Source organism: Somniosus microcephalus, chromosome 16 (genome assembly GCF_052327205.1).
Source record: "Somniosus microcephalus isolate GS21.2 chromosome 16, FLI_Smic_1.0, whole genome shotgun sequence".
Classification (NCBI taxonomy): Eukaryota; Metazoa; Chordata; class Chondrichthyes; order Squaliformes; family Somniosidae; genus Somniosus; species Somniosus microcephalus.
Genome location: NC_141002.1, coordinates 83,163,876 through 83,186,404, shown reverse-complemented (window position 1 = coordinate 83,186,404; position 22,529 = coordinate 83,163,876).

Here is a 22,529-nt window from a genome sequence, read left to right as displayed (position 1 = left end):
TTTTTGGTTGCACTTCAGCCCCACGCTCTTGATCTACGGTCACCCGGTGCGGAGGGGGCGGGCGGGTTGGAGGACCTCCTCGTGGGTCTGCTCCTGGGCCTGGCTAAAAAAGCCATCAATTGGTCCAGGCAGCGGGTGGTCGAGGGGGTCGTCCAGCCAGATTGCCTCCCTCTCTTCCGCGGCCATGTTCGCGCCCGGGTGGCCCTGGAGATGGAGCACGCGGTGTCCGCCGGCGCGCTCGAGCACTTCCGTGGCCGGTGGGCGCCGCGGGGACTGGAGTGCATAATTGGATTGGACAACCACATTTTAATTTGATTTGCTAAGGTTTATTTAAAGCTTTAGAGGTTTAGTTACAGTTTATTTGTTTAATTTACTTGGTGCATTTAAAAGAGGGACAAAAACGAACAACTTTATTAACTAGCCTAATTACTCTGATGAGATCAATTACTCGAGAAGCAGGTGAGGAGAGGGGCCCAAAGGCACGGCAACAGTGCACCGAAGCCTCAAATACCGCCCTCAGGCGGTGAGAGAGGGAAATGCCGCTGAAGCCGTTACAGTATTGTGGCCACGTGATTGATGAAGAGGGGTTACATAAATCCCCTGACAAAATTGAAGCGGTAGTTAAGGCTCCAGTGCCTGAAAATGTGTCGCAATTGAGGTCATTCCTCGGATTGGTGAATTACTACCATAAGTTTTTGCCGAATTTGTCCACAATTCTGCACCCACTGAACGCCCTGCTACAAACTGGAGTAGCATGGAAATGGAGCGATGAATGTAAGCGGGCCTTTCAGAAGTGTAAAGGCCTGATCACTTCAAGAGAAGTATTGGCTCACTACAACCCATCACTACCGATAAGACTGGCGTGTGATGCGTCTCCCTACGGCGTTGGAGCGGTACTGTCACATAAATCCCTTGATGGTTCAGAGCGGCCGATAGCTTTTGCGTCACGCTCGTTAACTGCAGCTGAGCGTAACTATGCCCAGATTGACAGAGAGGCCCTCAGCCTGGTGTGGGGGGTGAAGAAGTTCAATCACTACCTGCACGGACAGAAATTTACTCTACTAACTGATCATCAAGCTCTTGTCTCCATTTTCAACCCTAAGAAGGGCGTCCCGATAATGACAGCACAACGGCTACAGAGGTGGTCCCTTTTCCTAGGGGCACACCAATATGACATCGAGTACAAAGGAACTAAACAGCATGGGAATGCTGATGGATTGTCGCACCTACCGTTGCCGACGGTGGAAGAAGCACCTGCAGTGGATCCTGTGGAGATATTCCACTCGACCATAGTTGAATGTCTACCTGTGATGAATGCAAACATAGAAAAGGAAACACGAAATGACCCGACACTCTCCAGGGTCTATGATTTAACGGTGAAGGGATGGCCCACACATGGTGAACCACTGTTGCCAGCATTCTCGCCGAGAAGAGAACAGCTGTCAGTGTGCCGAGGAACCTTGATGTGTGGATCCAGAGTAGAATCAGGAAACCTCCTCAAAGACTGAATTTATAATTGCTTAACTTCAGCTAATGTATATAGCAACTGTAATTGTAAATATGTTATTTAATTATTAATCGAATGTTATGTACTGTTTAGCTAAAAGGGGAGGAATTGTAGTGTATGTACTTTGAAGAAGGAACAATATTCTGCAGCCCCTGTATACTGCAGTACCAGTAGTGACCACCCCGGTATATAAGCCTGTGTAGTAACTTTGTATAGTAGTTCCAGTTTTGTCTCCATTCAGTAAACACCTGTTATAACCAACTCCTGCAGTCCATGTCTCAATTACACACGGACGTTACAGCTACCTCAGAGCGCTGGCGAAGCAGGGAAGGACAAATCAAAATGAATCAGCAAAGTGCTGCTCAGTACCCAAAACTCCTTCACACAGCGTTGAATCTCTCCAGAAGTCTCTCTCTCTCTCTCTCAGAATGCGTGGTGCAAAAATGTCACCAACAAAGAAAGGCAGGAAGCGGCCGCCTTTAAATAGCGCTCCCCCAGTCCCTTTCTGACTGCAAAATGCTCCCCTCAACCTGTCGTTGCTAGCAGCAGATGGTAAGACGGGGGCACCACGCAATATCCGGTCCGGGGAGTTGCGCACTCGACTGACGCCACGATCTGCCGGCGCAGGAGATCGTGGCACTAGTGTTTAGCGCCGTCGCAAAATGTCTAGTTAATTTCACGAGCGGCGCAAACATCGCCGCGCCCGGGCGCTAGTTGCTTTGCGCCCCATTAGCACCCTCTTAAGGCGCTAACGGGAGGTGCAAGCAACTGAATTTTCCCCCCTAGGTGCCTTAAATAGCAGGTGTAGAGAGCAGTAAGCACAGTAATACTATAAGTTGGGTTATGACCAGTATGTGTGAAATTATTCTAATCCAAGGGGGAATTTCTATGTCCGTCCCTATATTTTCTACTCTAATCAGAGGGTTGGGTCTGGTTCGATTCATTAGACTCAGAATTTGTATTATTAGTCCTAACAATTTTTGACTCCCTACCTTGTGGCATTCGTGTTTAACTGGGTAGATCTTAATCAAACTTCTGATCTTACATAGTTCAAAGTCTTACTACACAGGTTACATATATCAAATACACTATCATTACAAGTTGGAGAACTACCAGAGCGTGTGAAATAATACGAACCTAAGGGTGAGCTGATATATTAAGCCCAATTTCCCCCCAGTGTGAGTTGTCCCTTATGCTGTCAATTTCAATATCTATTCTCGAGTTAACAACAGAAAATGCTGGAAAAACTCAGCAGGCCAGGCAACATCCGTGGAGAGAGAAATAGAGTCAATGTTTCAAGTTGAAACCCTTCGTCAAGACTGAAAAAGCACAGGAAATGAAACAGATTAAAAGGCCAGTTTGGGGGCTGGGAAATGGGGATGAGAGAACAAAAGAGAAGTGAAGAGACATTAAGAGGTATTCAAAATGAGATGAGATGGTCGAATGGAGAGACAAAAGACAGCTCTGGATTAGGTGTGAAATGCGCTGGCAGAATGAGAGACAGTTGCCATGTGGGAGAGAAAAAATTCTTGAGTTGTCTTGCTCCAAAACATAAAAATGCTTTAGGGAGGAGTTCAGTCACATCACAAGGTCACTGAAACCCTGAGACAACAGAGGAATGTTATGCCATAATTGTGCAGTTCATACTTAAGTATCTCATTTACTGTCAGTTTCACTTGAGCATAGGTTTTGATACTGAGTAAATCATGTTGGTTGATGGGACAGGTCCTGTTCAACCCATAAAGCATGGTAGTTGCGGTAGTAGTGACACAGGAGGCACCACCAAAATCACCTCATACTGGATTCGTACTAGTTTTTCCCACGCTCTGTTATCTACAAAACACAATTATTACAGTTCCAAATTATAATTCAGTCTTACAATCATTTCAAGTGACATTAGTTTAACATCTAATCAACAAGTCATAGGCCTAGAAATTGGGTTGGGGCGCCAAAGTGGTGCAAAAGTCACCTGAGCACAGGATTTAGCGCAGCGTTCAAGGCTTCAGCGATCGTCAGATATTCAGTTTCATTGCCCCTCGAGGGACATGGGGCGAGGCTCGAGGCGTTCCGCGTCCCTCTTAGGGCGCTGAAATTGAATATCACAGCGCAACGTGCTGCAGTGCCACAGGCTGCGGCACGGCATGCTGCGGTACTGCAGGCCTTTCTCCCACTGTTAAGGGGGAGGTGCCTGCAACAGCGCGAGCCCCGATCGCGAGTGCTGGCAAAAGAGCCCGGCACCAAGGAGAAGTGCCGGGCTCTCGGGAAACAGCCGGCAATGCCGCGGGGGGGTGGTTAGGAGGCCGGGGACGGAGGTGCTGGCAGGCGGCCGCTGAAAAAGGCGGCCGCCCCGCACCTCCACCTTAACTTGCGCCGCTGCTGGCACAGTAAGGCCCCGTGAACCGGGCGTGGGTGGCGAACGGCGCAACTGTGGCGTTCGCTACCAAATATCGCGAATGCGGTGCGAATGGGGCGCTGCACACACCAATGACGTCATCGGTGGCGGCGCAGCGCAAAAGGCTAACACCACCATTATCGCCCCAACTCAATATTGTGGGAGGCGCAGCCAGTGGCGCTACAGCCATTGCCTGCCTCTTTAGGCGCTAACAAGTGGCGCTACTCACCCAATTTCTCCCCCATAGACTTAAAAGATTCTCCAGATTTCTCTGTTACTCGTATCCATCTTGTGGATAATTCTTGCTAAACATTGGAGGCAGTTCAGGGAAGGTTCACGAGGTTGATTCCGGAGATGAAGAGGTTGTCTTATGAAAAAAGGTTGAGCAGGTTGGTCCTATACTCATTGGAGTTTAGAAGAATGAGAGTGGATCTTATTGAAACATATAAGATTCTGAAGGGGCTTGACAGGGTAGATCCAGAGAGGATGTTTCATTTCATGGGTGAATCTAGAACTAGGGGGCATAATTTCAGAATAAGGGGATACTGTGGCGTACCGATCACAGAAAGGACACAATCCGCTTTCCGGTCCGTAGACTATAAATCAGGCGTCATGCCTTTAAGAAGGATCACACCTTTAAGAAACTCGATCTGCAACATAGTTAAGCCCAGAGCGGGGGAGGAGCAGTCGAAGCTGTGCACTGATGAAAGGCAGTCGTACTTTTTGTAGTCTCTGACTCCATTTTGTGTTCAGCATGCAGCCTCAACAATTAAACCTTTTCTGTTGAACCTCTCCGAGTTCAGTATTTTTTGCTAGGAGTACGTAGACTCCTACATTGGTGACCCCGACGCTCAGGACGGCTCCTAAGCGTAACCATGGCTGACACAAACGCAGTTTCTGTGAAGCTGCCGGAGTTCTGGGAGAACCTGGCCACCGCCTGGTTCCTTCAAGCCGAATCGCAATTCCGACTCCGCGGCATCACCGCCGACGCAACGATGTACGACTACCTCCTCACCTCCCTGGGCAGCTCCACAATCATGAAAGTCTGGACAACGCTACAAAACCCTCCGGAGGAAGGCAAGTACGCACATCTCAAGGCCGCGCTCATTAAAAAATTCACAGCCTCCCAATTCTTGCGCAACTGCCACCTCCTCGACCTCCCGGGCCTCGGTGACTCCACGCCGTCAGACTTGCTCTCACACATGCTTGCTCTGACTGACAAGAAACCGCCCGGCTCCCTCTTCCGCACGCTCTTTATCCGCCAACTACCTCCCAGCATCCGCCCGGCAATCGTGGCGTCCAGCCTCACGGACCTCGAGGCCCTGGCCAACGAAGCCGGTAAGCTCCTGTCTGCCAGCTCCAACCACGCTGTCACCCCCGACCTGGCCTCCGCAGCGTTGACGCGCGCTCCACCCTCTATCGCGCGGCCACACAGCTCGGCCACGAGGCCCCCCAGGCCCCCACGTCCCCCAAGCCCTCCGACCCAGGGCTACTGCTACTTCCATACCCGGTTCGGCGCACGGGCACGTCGCTGCAGCCATCCCTGCATGTTTCCAACCACCCCCACACCGGCCTACATGATGGCCATGGAGCAAGCAGGCGCGCTGCTGTACGTTACGGACAGTGCCTCCGGACGCCGTTTCCTATGCGACACGGGCACGCAGCGCAGCATCATCCCTTCGTCCACCCTCGAGATCCAGTGAGGCGGCCGTGGCCCTGCGCTGGCTGCCGCCAACGGCACCGACATCCGGACGTACGGCACCCGCACCGTCACCATCGACCTCGCAGGCCGCTGCTACCACTGGGAGTTTATCACCGCCAAGGTGCTCTCCCCGCTCCTCGGTGCAGGTTTCCTGTGCGCCCACGGCCTGTTGGTCGACATGCCTCGGCGCCGCCTCGTGGACATGAACACCATGTCACCTATCCCGGGCGCCATGGCCCCCCCCAACCCGCCGAAATGGCGTGGCAGTGCCGCACCCGCTCAACGGACGACTACTCGGCACTCCTGGCTGAGTTCCCAGCCCTCACAAGCCCGACCTTCTCCGCGAAGGTTGCTAAGCACGGGGTAGAACACTTCATCCCCACCACAGGCCCACCGGTGTATGCCCACGCCCGCAGGCTGGACCCGGCCAAGCTGGAGATTGCGCGGGCCGAGTTCGCCACAATGGAATAGCTCGGCATCATCCGCCGCTCCAACAGCCCCTGGGCCTCCCCACTCCACATCGTCACCAAACCCGACGGGGGATGGCGCCCCTGCGGGGACTACCGGCGCCTAAACGACGCCACCACGCCGGATCGGTACCCCATACCGCACATTCAAGACTTCTCAGCTAGACTGGCCGGCCGCTCAGTCTTCTCCAAAGTCGACCTGGTGCGCGGTTACCATCAGGTGCCAGTCCACCCCACGGACGTTCCCAAGACAGCCATAATCACCCCTTTTGGGCTATTTGAGTTCCTCCGAATGCGCTTCGGCCTCAAAAACGCGGCCCAGGCCTTCCAGCGACTCATGAACTCGGTCCTTCGGGACCTGAAGTTCCTCTTTGTCTACCTGGCTGACATCCTGGTAGCTAGTTCCTCCAAGCAGGAACACATCGAGCACCTTCACACCCTGTTCCAGCGGCTCAGTGAGCACGGGCTCATCATCAGCCCAGCCAAGTGCCAATTCGGCCTCAGCAGGATCGAATTCCTCGGCCACCACATCACGCAGGACGGAGCAATTCCCCTGCCTGCCAAGGTGCAAGCCGTCCAGCAGTTCCCCCGGCCTACCACCATCAAAGGCCTCCAGGAGTTCTTGGGGATGATCAACTTTTACAACCGCTTCATTCCCGGAGCGGCCTCCCTCATGCGGCCCCTATACGAAGCCCTCCGGGGTAAGAAAGACAGAATGGCGATCGAGTGGTCGGCGGACATGTTGACCGCTTTCGACTCGACCAAAAAGGCGCTCACCGACGCCACCATGCTCGCTCACCCACAGCCCAACGCCAGGGTGGCCCTCACCATGGACGCCTCTGACCACGCGGTCGGTGCCGTGTACGAACAGTGGGTCGACGGGGCCTGGCAACCGCTGGCCTTTTTCAGCCGCCAACTGCGGCCCCGGAGGCCAAATACAGTGCCTTTGACCGCGAGCTCCTCGCACTGTACCTGGCAGTCCGCCATTTTAAATTTCTTCTGGAGGGCCGCCCCTTCACCGCGTTTGTCGACCACAAACCCCTGACATTCGCGATGGCGAAATCTGCGGACCCGTGGTCAGCCAGGCAACAACGCCAGCTCGCCGCGGTGTCCGAATTCACCACGGACATCCGGCATGTCTCCGGTCGAGACAACGTGGTGGCCAACTGCCTATCCTGCCCTGCCGTCCACGGCGCCCACCTGGCAGTGGACTATGCTCAACTGGCAGCGGAGCAACGCACCGACCCCGATCTGCTCTCCGCGCCCACAACCCTCCCAGGGCTGCGACTGACCGACGTCGCCTGTGGCCCGTCCGCCGTCACAGTCAAATGCGACACCTCCTTGGCGCAACCCCGCCCCGGCGTCCTGGCGAAAACGGGTGTTCGACATCGTCCACGGCCTCTCACACCCTGGCACCCGCGCATCCATTAGACTGGTGGCCAACCGATTTGTCTGGCGCGGCCTGCGCAAAGATGTGCGCGTCTGGTCCAGATCCAGCATAGCTTGCCAGCATGCCAAAATCCACCAGCATGTCAAAGCCCCACTTGAGGAGTTCACCGTGCCAGAAAGAAGGTTCGACCACGTCCACATCGACCTCGTCGGCCTCCTGCCACCATCACAAGGTCACACGCACCTGCTGACAATCGTGGACCGTACCACCCGCTGGCCCGAGGCCATTCCACTGACGTCCACCACCACCGCCGACATCGCAAGGGCGTTCATCGGTACCTGGGTCGCTCGGTTCGGCATCCCCTCCGACATGACGTCGGATAGAGGCCCGCAGTTCACCTCTGATCTGTGGGCCGCCATCGCCCGAAACCTCGGGGTGGCCGTTCACCGCACCACGGCTTACCACCCCCAAGCCAACGGACTGTGCGAGCGATTCCACAGGTCCATGAAGGCGTCCCTCCACGCCAGCCTCGAGGACGAGGCTTGGATCGACCGCCTCCCGTGGGTACTACTCGGCCTACGCTCCGCGGTCAAGGAAGACCTGCAAGCCTCGGTGGCGGAACTCGTGTACGGCCAGCCGCTGCACGTACCCGGAGAGTTCCTGCCCACCGCCACGACCCCCTGGTCGGCTGACCAGCAACGCCGCGCTTTCGCCAACCGAGCACAACAGTTTGCTCCGGTACCCACCGGCTGGCACGGCGAACCAGCAACCCGCGTAACACCTAGCCTGCACATGGCCAAATTTGTTTTCGTGCGCCATGATGCCCACCGAGGACCTCTACGGCCCCCATACGACAGACCCTACAAGGTACTCCAGACGGGGAACAAGTTCTTCCTCCTCAAAGTGGGCGGCAGAACTGACAAGGTGTCGGTCGACCGGCTCAAGCTGGCGCACCTAGAGCTTGACGAACCCGTTCAAGTGGGCCAACCCCCACCGCGGGGCAGACCGCCTAAGAGCCCGACGCGTCCGACTGCCCCGCTCCCGACACCAACCGCCAAGAGCCGTTCCGGCCATGCCATCAAGCCGCCACGCCGGTTCGTACACTCCCTACTAGCGGATTCTGGGGGGAGCTGTGTGGCGTACCGATCACAGAAAGGACACAATCCGCTTTCCGGTCCGTAGACTATAAATCAGGCGTCATGCCTTTAAGAAGGATCACACCTTTAAGAAACTCGATCTGCAACATAGTTAAGCCCAGAGCGGGGGAGGAGCAGTCAAAGCTGTGCACTGATGAAAGGCAGTCGTACTTTGTGTAGTCTCTGACTCCATTTTGTGTTCAGCATGCAGCCTCAACAATTAAACCTTTTCTGTTGAACCTCTCCGAGTTCAGTATTTTTTGCTAGGAGTACATAGACTCCTACAATACCTATTTAAAATGGAAATGAGGAGAAATTTCTTCTCTCAGAGGGTCGTGAATCTTTGGAATTCTCTACCCCAGAGAGCTGTGGAGGCTGGGTCACTGAATATATTTAAGGTGGAGATAGACAGATTTTTGAAAGGTAAGGGAGTCGAGGGTTATGGGGAACGGGCAGGGAAGTGGAGTTGAGGCCAAGATCAGATCAGCCATGATCTTATTGAATGGCGGAGCAGGCTCGAGGGGCCAAATGGCCGACTCCTGCTCCTACGTCTTATGTTCTTATAACATGATTTCTCCTTAGCCCTCAATTGTCCCAATCCAAATTCCATGTAACTCTCCACTTAAACTTCAATTTCAATTCCTCTAACAGGTACCAGTGTGTTTAACTCTATTCTGATTACTTCATTAATTAGATCGTTTCTCGGTGGAGTATGTGTCAATGCTTTAAAAGTTGTCTTATTCTCCTGAGCTACATTAACCATTTAATGTCTTGCTGTTGTCAAGTAACTGAGCATGGCTGAGACCCGTTCTTCAGGACAAATTAACCACGTGTTTCCGGATGGTAATTGCTTCATACATAACAAATCACATTTGCACACTCACACCGGTATTTCAATATCATGCCACTTGTGCCATCCAATACAAGCCATTCTCGGGCTTTCAGGTATCTTATCAAAAGATTGTAGTTGTCTGGAGATCTTTGCTCATCCTCCTCCGCATGGTCCCGATGTCTTGGGTAGTGGCCAGACTATCAAATTCAGTTTTCTTAAAAGGTTCATTATAGGCAGGGACACAAATGTCTCCAAGAGAAAGCTATCAATTTACTATTCATAGCTATACTTTCCTGACTTTCACTAGAAAGCTAGGAAAATTCTCATTTGGTAGTGTAATTTTCCTGTTTCAATCTTACACCCTCAATCACGTCCTCTCTCCATTTTACACATCCTATTAATTACCATTCATATCTCATTCATGAGCCCTGGAGGAACTTTACTGTCCAGTACAATATTTAAGATAGAAAACATAAATCACACATTCTCACTTAGTCCAAGTTATCACTTTTTAGTTATCATTATTTTAGAGGATCTTTTATTTTCCCAAAAGTAACCAAATATATAGTGCCTGAGTCCATTTTGTTATTTCAAAATTATCCCAAAATCCAAACAGCAGTATTGTTGAACTACGGACGGTGAGGCAGTACGGTGGTCTTGTGGATTCCTGTAGTCTGCTGCAGCGGTCACTTCCGTTGGGTCATCCCTTGAGCTGTTGGAGGTGTTAGGCCATCAGCCATGCAGAAAGGGACGGCGAGGAATGCCTTCTCGCTTCACAATTGGATTATAGATGGGGAACAAATGATTGACACCAGGTAATCACTAGCCCACCGAAATAACTATAAATATAGATGACCGAGAGAGGGAATCAGGCAGTTAGGGGTGAAGGCCCCAAGGTGGTTATGGCCTAACACCTTGGTCAAGTTTAGCCTCTGAGGTGGATCAATGCTGGTTGATGGCCTAACACCTCCAACAGCTCAAGGGATGACCCAACAGAAGTGACCGCTGCAGCAGACTGCAGGAATCCACCCAATCCAAGACCACCGTACTGCCTCACCGTCCGTCCGGTTGTTTCATTCCGTTCCAGGGCCGTAGATGACCCTTATCTGTCATGGGTTGTATGTCTATTATACTTAGCTTAACCACATGTAATATCTGATTATACTTTAAACTATAACTCTTTAATAAAAAGCCTTACAACTCCTAAGACCCTTTGGGTAATCTGAGTGTGACCTGTGATCCTAATCTTACAGTGGTGTCAGAAGTGGGATCACAGAGTTGGGAGTTGTAAGTGTAGTGTATGTACCTTTAAGGGGAGAACTACTTTTTACAGCTTCTGTATACTGTAGTACCGGCAGTGACCACACCTGTATATAACCCTGAGTAGGGATCTGTACTGTTTAGTTTTAGAGCAAGCCTCATCCAGTAAACACCTGTTGATTGTTCTCTGCAGTCTCTGTCGATTATTTGAAGGACACACTACCTAAAGATTCACGGATTTAACATTGGCGACGAGGTGATTCGAACCTACCTGCAACTCTGCAGAAGAAGGCCGATTCCATCAGTGCGGGCGTCGACCATCCTGAGAGGACTTGAGCAGGCAGAGGAGGCTGTGGAGAGCTGGGCTTGGTTCTCCAGCCGCGACGATCCAGCGCAGCGGGCTAGCAGCAGGTACGATGCAGACGCTTCCCGGACAGCGGCGGCGGGAGCCGACTGACGGCACAGAAAAAGGCCGAGCAGCGTCGACGGGTAAGAGAGAGGGTAAAGCGCACAGGGCGCAGCCGGGGTTGAAGACCGAGCGGCATCAACGAGAGAGGGTAAAGCGCACAGGGCGCAGCCGGGGTTGAGCACCGAGCGGCGTTAACGAGAGAGGCACGCAGGAAAATGCGAAGAGCGCGGCCGGGGTTCAAGGGCTGAGCAGCGTCCGCAGTGGAGAAGAAGGGAGAGCGCGGGAGACGCCATTTTGAGCCACAGTGGAGAAGAAGGGAGAGCGCGGGAAGAAAGGAAAGCGCGGGAGACGCCATTTTGAGCCAGCGGAGAAGAAGGGAGAGCGCGGGAGACGCCATTTTTAGCCAGTCTAACCAAACCCAGGGATGCCGAAGAGTGGCAGTGTCACAGCGTTCGACAATGAAGTCGAAGATTGGGCGACATATATAGAATGCGTAGAAGTGTACTGCAAGCTGAATGAAGTGCCAGATGCCAGGAAAGCACTGGTATTGTTGAATTCCATGGGTGCAAAAACGTACGGCTTACTGCGAAACCAAGTAACCCCAGAGAAGCCAGTGGAAAAGGATTTTGAAAGCATAGTGGCAATCCTACAGGACCACTTAAACCCCACACCGCTGCTGATAACAGAAAGATTTAAGTTCCACAAAAGGAACCAGCATAAAGACGAAAGTAATGCTGAGTATTTAACGGAACTGCGCAAGCTATCGAAACACTGCCAGTTTGGAATGGGACTAGCAGATACTTTAAGGGACAAGTTTGTGTGTGGGCTTCAAAGTGAAGGAACCCAGAAACGGCTTCTATCAGAAAAGGATCTTACGCTGGACAAGGCTTTCAGCATGGCAGTATCACATGAAGCAGCCGCACGGGGCGCTGCAGAGATACAACGGAGACCGCAAGAATATGGCACAAATGAAATGTCATATGGAGCAGGGAAGTGTTATCGCTGCGGCAGAACAACACACGACCATAAGGATTGTTGGTTCAAGGACAAAGTGTGCAGACAGTGTGGAGAAGTAGGACACATAGCAAGAGTCTGCAGGTCGGGAAAGAAAACCAGCAGCAAGAAATCTCCACAGGAGAAGTACAAAAAGGTACATAAGGTGATGGACAGTAGTTCAGATGAACAGAAAAGTGATACAGACTCCGGAAGCAAGGAGCTGGGTTGTCTGAAACTACATAATGTAATCAAAATGGAGGATCACCAAACTATCTGGGTCACGCTCAAGATAGACGGAGTCCAAGTGAAAATGGAATTGGACACAGGATCAGCCCTAACAGTCATAAACCGGAGGGACTACAAGCGGCTATTCTCACATATACCCTTGAGAGATACAGAGATTGTCTTGAAGACGTACATGGGGCAAAAAGTCTACCCCAAAGGAAAAATAAGGGTGAACGTGATATACAACGGCAAGGAAACACCAAAAATGGACCTATATGTATTGCCAGATGGAGGACCACCACTACTAGGACGTGAATGGATCCGCAAGATACAGTTAGATTGGCATGCCATACAAGCACTGACGGTAGATGCCAAAAAGGATGACAACGTCACACCTGGACGACTGTCAAAAATGCTAACTGACGCACAAGAAGTGTTCCAGGAGGGACTCGGAACACTAAAAGGCATAACAGCGATGATCAAAATAGAGGAAAATGCAAGCCCAAACATTTTTAAGGCCAGACCAGTGCCTTATGCGATCCGCCCAGCTGTCGAAGCAGAGCTCGAAGGTTTGGAACGTTCTGGAGTACTGTCCAAAGTGGACTGGAGTGAGTGGGCTACACCCATAGTTCCTGTAATGAAGAGGTCGTTGAGTAATACGCCTGGGGAACCAAAGAAGATTCGCATCTGTGGGGACTTTAAGGTGACAGTGAACCCAGTCCTTCACACGGTACAATATCCACTTCTGCGGATTGAAGATATTTTCGCCTCGCTATCTGGAGGAAAACGCTTCACTAAGATTCATCTGGCCCAGGCGTACCTGCAAATGGAGGTAGAAGAAGCCTCGAAACAGTACCTTACGATCAACACTCATAAAGGTCTCTACAAATACAACCGGCTGGTGTTCGGGGTAGCATCAGCTCCGGCTATTTGGCAAAGGGCAATGGATCAAGTCCTGCAAGGGATTCCAGGGACCCAGTGTTATTTGGACGACATCCTGGTCATGGGCGAAAATGACAGTGATCACCTCGCCAACCTGGAGCAGGTGCTCACTAGATTGAAGGAATATGGGCTCCGAGCTAATCGCCACAAATGCGAGTTTTTCCAGAAGCAGATCCCGTATTGTGGCCACGTTATTGATGAAAAGGGGTTACATAAGTCCCCTGAAAAGATTGAGGCAGTAGTCAAGGCTCCAGCACCGGAAAATGTGGCACAACTGAGGTCGTTCCTCGGGCTGGTGAACTACTACCATAAGTTCTTGCCGAATTTGTCTGCAGTACTACACCCACTGAACACCCTACTGCAAACGGGGGTACCATGGAAGTGGAATGACGAATGTAAATGAGCTTTCCAGAAGTGCAAAGAATTGATCACATCAAAAGAGGTGTTGGCTCATTTCAACCCAGCACTACCAATTCGGTTGGCGTGTGATGCATCACCCTATGGTATTGGAGCGGTGCTGTCGCACAAATTCCCGGACGGCTTGGACAGGCCAGTAGCCTTTGCGTCTCGGTCACTTACCTCAGCCGAGCGTAACTACGCCCAGACTGACAGGGAGGCCCTCAGCCTAGTGTGGGGAGTGAAAAAGTTCAACCACTATCTGCACGGGCAGAAGTTCACCTTGCTGACTGACCACCAACCACTGGTCTCCATCTTTAATCCAAAGAAGGGCGTTCCGGTGAAGACTGCGCAACGGCTACAAAGATGGTCCCTTTTTTCTAGGGGCGAACCAATATGAAATAGAGTATAAGGGCACGAAACAGCATGGAAACGCTGATGGGCTATCATGCCTGCCACTGCCTACTGTGGAGGAAGCACCAGCAGTGGACCCTGTCGAAATATTTTATTCGTCTATAATTGCACGCTTGCCAGTAACTAACGTGGATATCGAGAAGGAGACCTGAAATGACCCGACACTGTCTCGGGTATATGATTTGACGGTGAAGGGATGGCCAACACATGGCGACTCACTGTTGCCAGCATTCTCATCCAGAAGAGAACAGCTGTCAGTATGCCAGGGGACCTTGATGTGTGGATCCCGAGTGGTAGTTCCACCCAAGTTAAGGGAGAGAGTGCTCAATGAGCTTCACGAAGGCCATCTGGGAGGGGTGAAAATGAAAAGCCTTGCTAGGGCTTATGTGTGGTGGCCGGGGATCAATCAGCAAATCGAGAACCTGACAAAGAGCTGCTCAGGATGCCAGAAGGTCCAAAATGCGCCACCACATGCTCCTCTACACCCATGGGAGTGGCCCTCCTCTCCATGGCAATGGGTGCATATTGATTTTGCTGGTCCATTCATGGACTCAATGTTTTTAATAGCCGTGGATGCGCACTCGAAATGGCCTGAGGCGATCAAAATGTCCTCCACCACCATGGAGAAAACGACTGCAGTCCTACAGACCATATTTGCCAGGAACGGCTTGCCAGATCAGATTTGCTCTGATAACGGACCACAGTTTGTGTCCGAAGAATTTTGGAAATTTATGAAAAGGAATGGGGTAAGGCATTACACATCCGCCCCGTATCATCCAGCCACAAATGGATTGGCTGAGAGGTTCATACAAACTTTTAAAAAGGCAGTAAGGGCCATGTGCGATGACGACATTCCACTGCAGCATAAGGTGGACAATTTACTGTTAGCCTACAGAAATGCGACACATGCAGTTACCAACCAGACCCCGGCCATGATGTTCTTTAACCGAAGGTTGAGATCTCGTCTGGATTTGCTCAGACCAAATGTACGAAGAAATGTTGAGAATAAGCAATTCCAGCACATCAATGAGAAGCCGACAAGGAGCTTCAATGTAGGGCAACCAGTCTTGGCCCGCGGCTACCGAACAGAGAAATGGCAACCAGGAACGATATGCACACGGCAGGGGCCACTAATGTACACAGTGGATGTTGGGGAGAACATTGTGAGACGCCATATCGACCAGGTCCTAGCGTCACAGGAACGAGTCAACCCCATGTCTCGCGTACCTGGTAATGAACCCGACATACAGGTAGCATCTACCCCAGAAACAGTAGTATCGGAAGCTGATGAACCAACCGACGACAGGGGGTCAGAATCGCCTCCGCACCAAGAGCAAGACACTCAGGAAAGGCGCTATCCAGAAAGGATCAGGAAGCCGCCCCAAAGACTGAATTTATAAATGGACTATTTTCAGTTAATGTTGCATGTTAAAAGTGTTAATTGTTAAATGAATGTTATGGTACTGTTAATCTAAAAGGGGAGGAATTGTAGTGTATGTACCTTTTAAGGGGAGAACTACATTTTACAGCTTCTGTATACTGTAGTACCGGCAGTGACCACACCTGTATATAACCCTGAGTAGGGATCTGTACTGTTTAGTTTTAGAGCAACCCTCATCCAGTAAACACCTGTTGGTTGTTCTCTGCAGTCTCTGTCGATTATTTGAAGGACACACTACCTAAAGATATCCAGGTTCTGGCTTGGTGGACCGGAGGGACTTGGTCAAATGCATGTGATCGTTGCTTAGACTGAGTATTTTTCTCTCTCAAAGAAGGGAGCGGGAAAGAGCGTGTTTAAAAGTAGAACCAGAAATACAATGGCATTGGCATATCACCGGGAACAGTTGATAGATAGCCTGAAGGAGGTAAAGCATAAAGTGCAGGAGAGAGAGGGGGGAGATAGAGAAGGAAAAAAATCTAAATTGCAGGCTAGCCAATCTGAAAATTCAGCAAAGAAAGGGAAAAAACAGGGATTTGGAAAGCCAGGAAAAGCTGCTGAGACGCCGATTTTAAAAAAAGAGGGAAAAAAGAGAAACTGAAAGTTTTACCAACATGGAAGTTATTAACGTCTGTGCCGAGACAAATAAAACAAAAGATTGCTGAGTGAAAGGAACATTAAAAAATGCTGGAATTTCAGTTTGTGTGAAAGTGTGTGTTAAAGTGTGAAAGTTTTCCTTTTGTCTGAAAGTCTGTCTTTAAAAAAAAAGAAAATGCCTGTTGTGTGTGTTTTAGCTCCACCCACTTCTATGTTTTTAAAAAAGCATTTAACCCTTTTGTCTTGTCTTGAATTTTGGAAGTTTTAAGAATGTGCGAGTAAGATTGTGCACCCAGAATTGAAAAAAAAACTTTGAACTACAATTTAAGATAAGCTGGTGTGGGAAAAGCTGAGAAAAACAAAAAGTTTGCTTAACAAAAGATTAAGTTCCAGTCTAAGATTTAACCTTGGAGTCGCGGTTGTTATGGTGAAATTTTCCAAAGCAGTTTGATTTGATTTGTTTAAATGTGAAAAACTAATTTTTCTCCAGTTGTATTCAATGTTTTTACAGGCATTTGGAAAGGCACCTGAAGAAAGGACAATAAGAAAAATGACGTAATTTACTGTTTTCTGCACGCAAATGCTATTTTGTTTTGTTTTATCTGTTCTGTGTTTTGTTAATACAGTATTGGTCTGAATTAGTTTGGAATTATTAAGGGTAACTAACCTATTAAATTGTGAAAACACAACTGTCTTTTTCGATCGGGAAAGTTTTTTTTAAATTTACGTGAAGTGACGCAATTGCGTGAGCCTGACAATGTTTCGCTCCACCTTCTTAAAAACCCGCAAAGGAGTTAACACTTTCCACTGGCAGCTGTTTAAGTTCATCAAGCAACATCACCTCCAATTTTAAGTGCAAAGAGCTCCTTGATTTCTTTGTCTCTAGCATTGAGATCATCGATGCAGCTGCCTCTGCCACTTCTTCTTTTCCTCTCTGGTCCTGACCTCCCTTCAGGTCCCATCTAATCCCCTAGTCCTGAACTCTTATTATTTTGCTTTTTCTCCCCTGGCTCCTTCCCCCATGCCTGCTGCAAGCTAATCTCTTCTATGGGACACACTTCCTGCTCCCTTGATCCCCTCTTCACTCAACTAATGACAGAATTTTCTCTCTGGCCCCCATTGTAGCTGATATTGTTAATTATTTCCTTTACTCAGGCTCCATCCCTCTCCCTTTCAAAATTGCCACCATCATTGCTCCCAATCTAACTACATCCCTATCTCTAATCTTCCTTTTCTCTTTAAAGTCCTTGAATATTTTTTTCCACCCAGCTATATGTTCATCTCTCTTGAAACTCTCTATTTGAATCCAGTCCCGTCAATTTGAAAGCAGTCTGGGCATCTTACTTCTGTGGGAGTTGGCTCGTGCTGCCTTATACCTGACCGCATGATAGTGTGCCCCATGAGTGTAACTAAAGTACGCCCTTGTGACTGAAACTAGACAATCGTGTCTTTTACAAGTGATTTCTTCATTCTCTGCAAATACAGACCGAGGAAATATTTGTTGAGGTCAGGATTGAGAGGAATCATTAAGTTTCTTTATTTCACAGTGAGTTTACATAGAGAGCAACTGTTTTGATGAGTTTCACTTAGTTCAATCTGAACAAATGGGCTCAACAGAAAGACACTTGAAACTTGCACAAATAAAATAGTCTTTAAAAAAAAAACTGGGTACAAGTAATATGGTCTTACTGAGTAACAGACATAATATCTCCAAGGAAGGCTGCACTGTTTGTTCATAACAACAACAATAACAACTTGTATTTCTATCACACCTTTAACATAGTAAAACGTTCCAAGGCGCTTCACAGGAGTATTATAAGACAAAAAATTTGACACTGAGCCACATAAGGAGAAATTAGGGCAGGTGACCAAAAAAGTAGGTTTTAAGGAGCGTCTTAAAGGAGGAGAGAAAGGTGGTGAGGCGGAGAAGTTTAGGCAGGGAATTCCAGAGCTTAGGGCCTAGGCAACTGAAGGCACGGCCACCAAAGGTTGAGCGATCATAATCAGGAATGCTCAAGAGGGCAGAATTAGAGGAGCGCACATATCTCGGGGGGGTTGTGGGGCTGGAGTAGATTACAGAGATAGGGAGGGGCGAAGCCATGGAGGGATTTGAAAACAAGGATGAGAATTTTGAAATCGAGGCGTTGCTTAACCAGGAGCCAATGTAGGTCAGCAAGCACAGGTGTGATGGGTGAACGGGACTTGGTGCGAGTTAGGACACGGGCAGCCGAGTTTTGGGTGACCTCAAGTTTACGTAGGGTGGAATGTGGGAGGCCAGCCAGGAGTGTTGGAATAGTCAAGTCTAGAGGTAACAAAGGCATGGATGAGGGTTTCAGCAGGGAATGAGCTGAGGCAAGGGGTGGAGATGGGCGATGTTACGGAGGTGGAAATAGGCGGACTTAGTTATGCCGTGGTTATGTGGTTGGAAACTAATTTCAGGGTCAAATATGACACCAAGGGGGAAAACTTGGGTTGCGCCCCTTTGGGGTGCTAACTTCGCCGGGATGCTACTTTTAACGCCCCGAAAAAGTTAGCACCCCCGCACCATAAATTGAGTGGTAACGCCCCAAGCAGGAGGCGGGGCACTACTGGAAGTGCTCCCCCTCCCTCTTGAGGCGCTACCATTCAATATTGCGGCCCTACGTGCAACAGCACCATACGCCTTGGCACATCACGCCACGGTATTGCAGGCCTTCCTCCCCTAATTAAAGGGGAGGGGCCTAGTGCAGTGCACACCGGGGCCCTGCTGGACCACCGGGGAGCGGGGTGCCAGTAAAAGAGCCCGACATTTAAGAGGAGTGCCGGGCTGACTGATCGTGGCCGGCACCCCTCATGAGGAGGCAAAAGGGGGCAGGTGCTGGCAGGCGGCCGGAAAAAAATGGCCACCCGGCACCTGCCCTTTAATTAGCGCCGCCGCAGCCACAAAAGCACCACTCTGACCCCGTCAAACATATCATCTGGCGGTAGGTCAGGGAGCGTGACCGAAGTTTGTGGCCGGGGCGCGAGCGTGGCGCTAACATCATCGCGGAAGACACAGCGCCGCAGGGCGCTACCGGCCACCGCCGCCGTTAACCTCCCGCTGAATTTCGGATTCAGGTTTAATTTTCGAGCTTTCTCGGTCAGATTCGCTAAGGACGGTTAACCTTGAGGTTTCATTCCTGAAACTCCTCTCTACATTACGGGCAGGAGCTTGTCACCTTCTTTTCCTAATACACCTCCAACTTGTCAATTTACTGTTTGATGGTATACATTGTGTGTCTGCGCTGTGATCAGGTTGGTGGCTGTGCACGCACACATTTTAAGGTGAGTTGTGCTGCTCAGCATGCTGCTTATGAGGAGCTCCTGGTACCTATTGACTGCCTAGTGAGGACACAATCCCATGATTGTCAGTTGTCTAAAGTTCAACTAATTACAAGGCTCCAAATGGAACCAAATCAACACACTGGTAGACATGGTAATCCAGTACCTGAACCAGGTAGGTTCGAAGTACTACAGGATATGTATGACTTGCCAACCTGGCTCAACAAAGGGTAGACCTGTCACTGGGGGCTAAGATTCTTCCACTCCGCTCCAGATAACCATGTGTGTCAGTAGCCAAACTGATAGGGTGATACAGGCAAAAACCTTACCAGTAGTAAACTCCATTAGTATACTTGGGAGGATCTAAGCCTTGACTCTGCCAACCTGCATCTTGGCTCTTAGATAAGTGAGGTATGTTCCTAACAGGAGATTGCGTAGCCAGAAACTGTACCTATGGGAATTTCTCAGTAGTTTGGTTGGGGCACTCTTGAGTATGGTGATGGGTTTCTGCATATGCCAGATGCCTGACTGACAAAAATAAGTTATGTTTCACAAGGTCATTAGTTAGTAGAGCAGCACTACATCATAGTTGTGCAATTTCAGGGGGAACTGTCACTATGAGGAAATGTTTGTCAAATCTTTTTTTTGTTTGGGGAGAGGCGCCAGAAGAGCTGTTGTCATTTTCATCATAATATCATGTGCAAGTCGCACTATGCTGTGTTTGAATGAGATTTATGTAATTGCAGAGAAAGAGAGAGTGTGTGTGTAAACAAAGAAGAAGTGGTGTACCATTTTTTATAATGAAGGCACTGGCTCCTTAGAGTCCTTTCAAATGGAAACAAAATCTGTGTTCTTGTACAAGGCAAAACTGCATACATTAAGAAAAATATTTCAGGGGTTAAGCAAACTCGCCATCATAATAACAGGCCAGCAGAGTCAAAGTTTTGCAATGTACAAGGTTAAATTCACAACTGCTGCACTCCCAACAAGGAGCCGCGTCTGGAGAAAGCATATGTCGGAGATGATGCTCAACACTGGAGTGTTGACCTGCACTCCCATTGAACAAGAATTTCCATCGGTTATGCGGGATAGTGCATTTAGGCTATATAGTATTCTTGGATATTCCATACAGGATTTTGCAGCATCATATATAATCCTTGCATATTTTTGAATAGATTATATGGAATCCTATAGAATGACCTACAAATCCTGTATTGAATTGTTACAGTACAATATGTTGAAGATTTTTTTTTAATCTTGTAGGATTTGAGAGGGGAGACAAACATTTAGAAAGGCTTCTGTCTCTATTTGTATATTGAGGTCTGATGTGTTCCAAGAAGAGAAACAGATAGTTCATTATTTACACCGTAAACAGAAACAGCTCATTTTTTGTGGTCTTATGAAGGAGGAAATAGGTCTAATGCCATAAGGCCCTTTGGGAATATTATTAGCTGGAGAGACAATGTTGCTCTTTGTTGATCTAAGCGCTAGTGCTTCAAACCAGAACTCTTAAAATATCTTTTAAAATTGTATATGTGCTTCTTACCATTAATATTTTATTAGCACAATATTTCATATCTGAAGGAATAAAAGGCACAATATTGGTTTTACTAGAGGTGTGACACACTCAGGTAGAAGTTATGCATGATGGTGGAAATTGAAAACAGATGTTAGTGCTTGTTATCATCTGGATGTTGTTAACTAAAAAAGATCTGTTTCATATTAAAGGGGAACCATCTCAATTTTTACGTGTCGTCGAAGATTTAGTCAAATTTGTTGTGGATAAAAATAAATACATCCCAATTGCAACTTAAGTAAATTAATAGTTATGAAACCCTAGTTGGTGTTCGGTCTTTAGTCAGATATCACTTAATGCTTAAAATACAGTTCAGCATTCATAGCACATGCTCATCTTTTGGTTCATCATAATTATTATACAGCATTTTGGCCACCATCAGTTTGGGGAATAAATAATGTTTCTTGGCAATATATTCTAAAGTGTGCAACACTTTTGAAACACATTCACTTTTGAAGTTACTTTACTGTAGTTATCAATGGTGGCTTCGTTGGACTTGGCTGTCAAGCTTCTGCAGTGAATAATCTTCCAACATCCATTGTCAAAGCTCTCAAGTAAATAATGAACACTTGGTGAGGCATCAGAGAGCATCCATGAAAAAATTCACCAAGAGTTGACACCTTCAGGAGAGGGAGGTAACTGGCAAGAAGAAAAAAAGGTATTGATAGTTACTTCCAGAACGCCTTCCTTTTTCACATGAAAATTATTATTATCCAAGTGATCTTTTTTTGTTTTACTTACACAGATACCATTTCTTTGGAGGTGACACTACAATAGCTACTACAGTTTGTAGTGTCCGAGTATCAATAATACACGGACTGCAGGAGAACAATAATAACAGGTATTTACTGAACAGAGGGTACTCTTTTATTTGGACCCAAAAAAACCCAATTCGACTGTAAATAAACAAAAGTTCAACTAAAGCTTAACAAATCAAATTAAAATTTGGTTTTCCGTGTTGATGATGCACTCCAGTCCCCGCGGCGCCCACCGGTCGCGGAAATACTCAAGCGCACCGGCGGACACCGCGTGCTCCATCTCCAGGGCCACCCGGGCGCGAACATGGCCGCGGAAGAGATGCAGGCAATCCGGCTGGACGACCCCCTCGACCGCCCGCTGCCTGGACCAATTGATGGCTCTTTTAGCCAGGCCCAGGAGCAGGCCCACAAGGAGGTCCTCCAACCTGTCCGCTCCCCTCCGCACCGGGTGACCGTAGATCAAGAGCGTGGGACTGAAGTGCAACCAAAAATCAAGGAGCAGCCCCTTCAAGTAGTGAAAGAGGGGCTGCAACCTCTCACAATCCATATAAACGTGAAACACGGACTCCTCCAGGCCGCAAAAAATGCAGGCGGCCTGGGAGTCCGTGAACCTACTTAAAACCTTATTGCACGGGACCGCTCCATGCAACACCCTCCAGGCCAAGTCCCCGATGGAACAAGGGAGGACTCCCGCATAGAGAGCCCTCCATTGGGGACCTCCGCTACCGCCGGTCGGCAAAACGCCACGCCAAGGCGTGTCCGGACGGTAGACGAAGATGGCAAAGTGGAGAG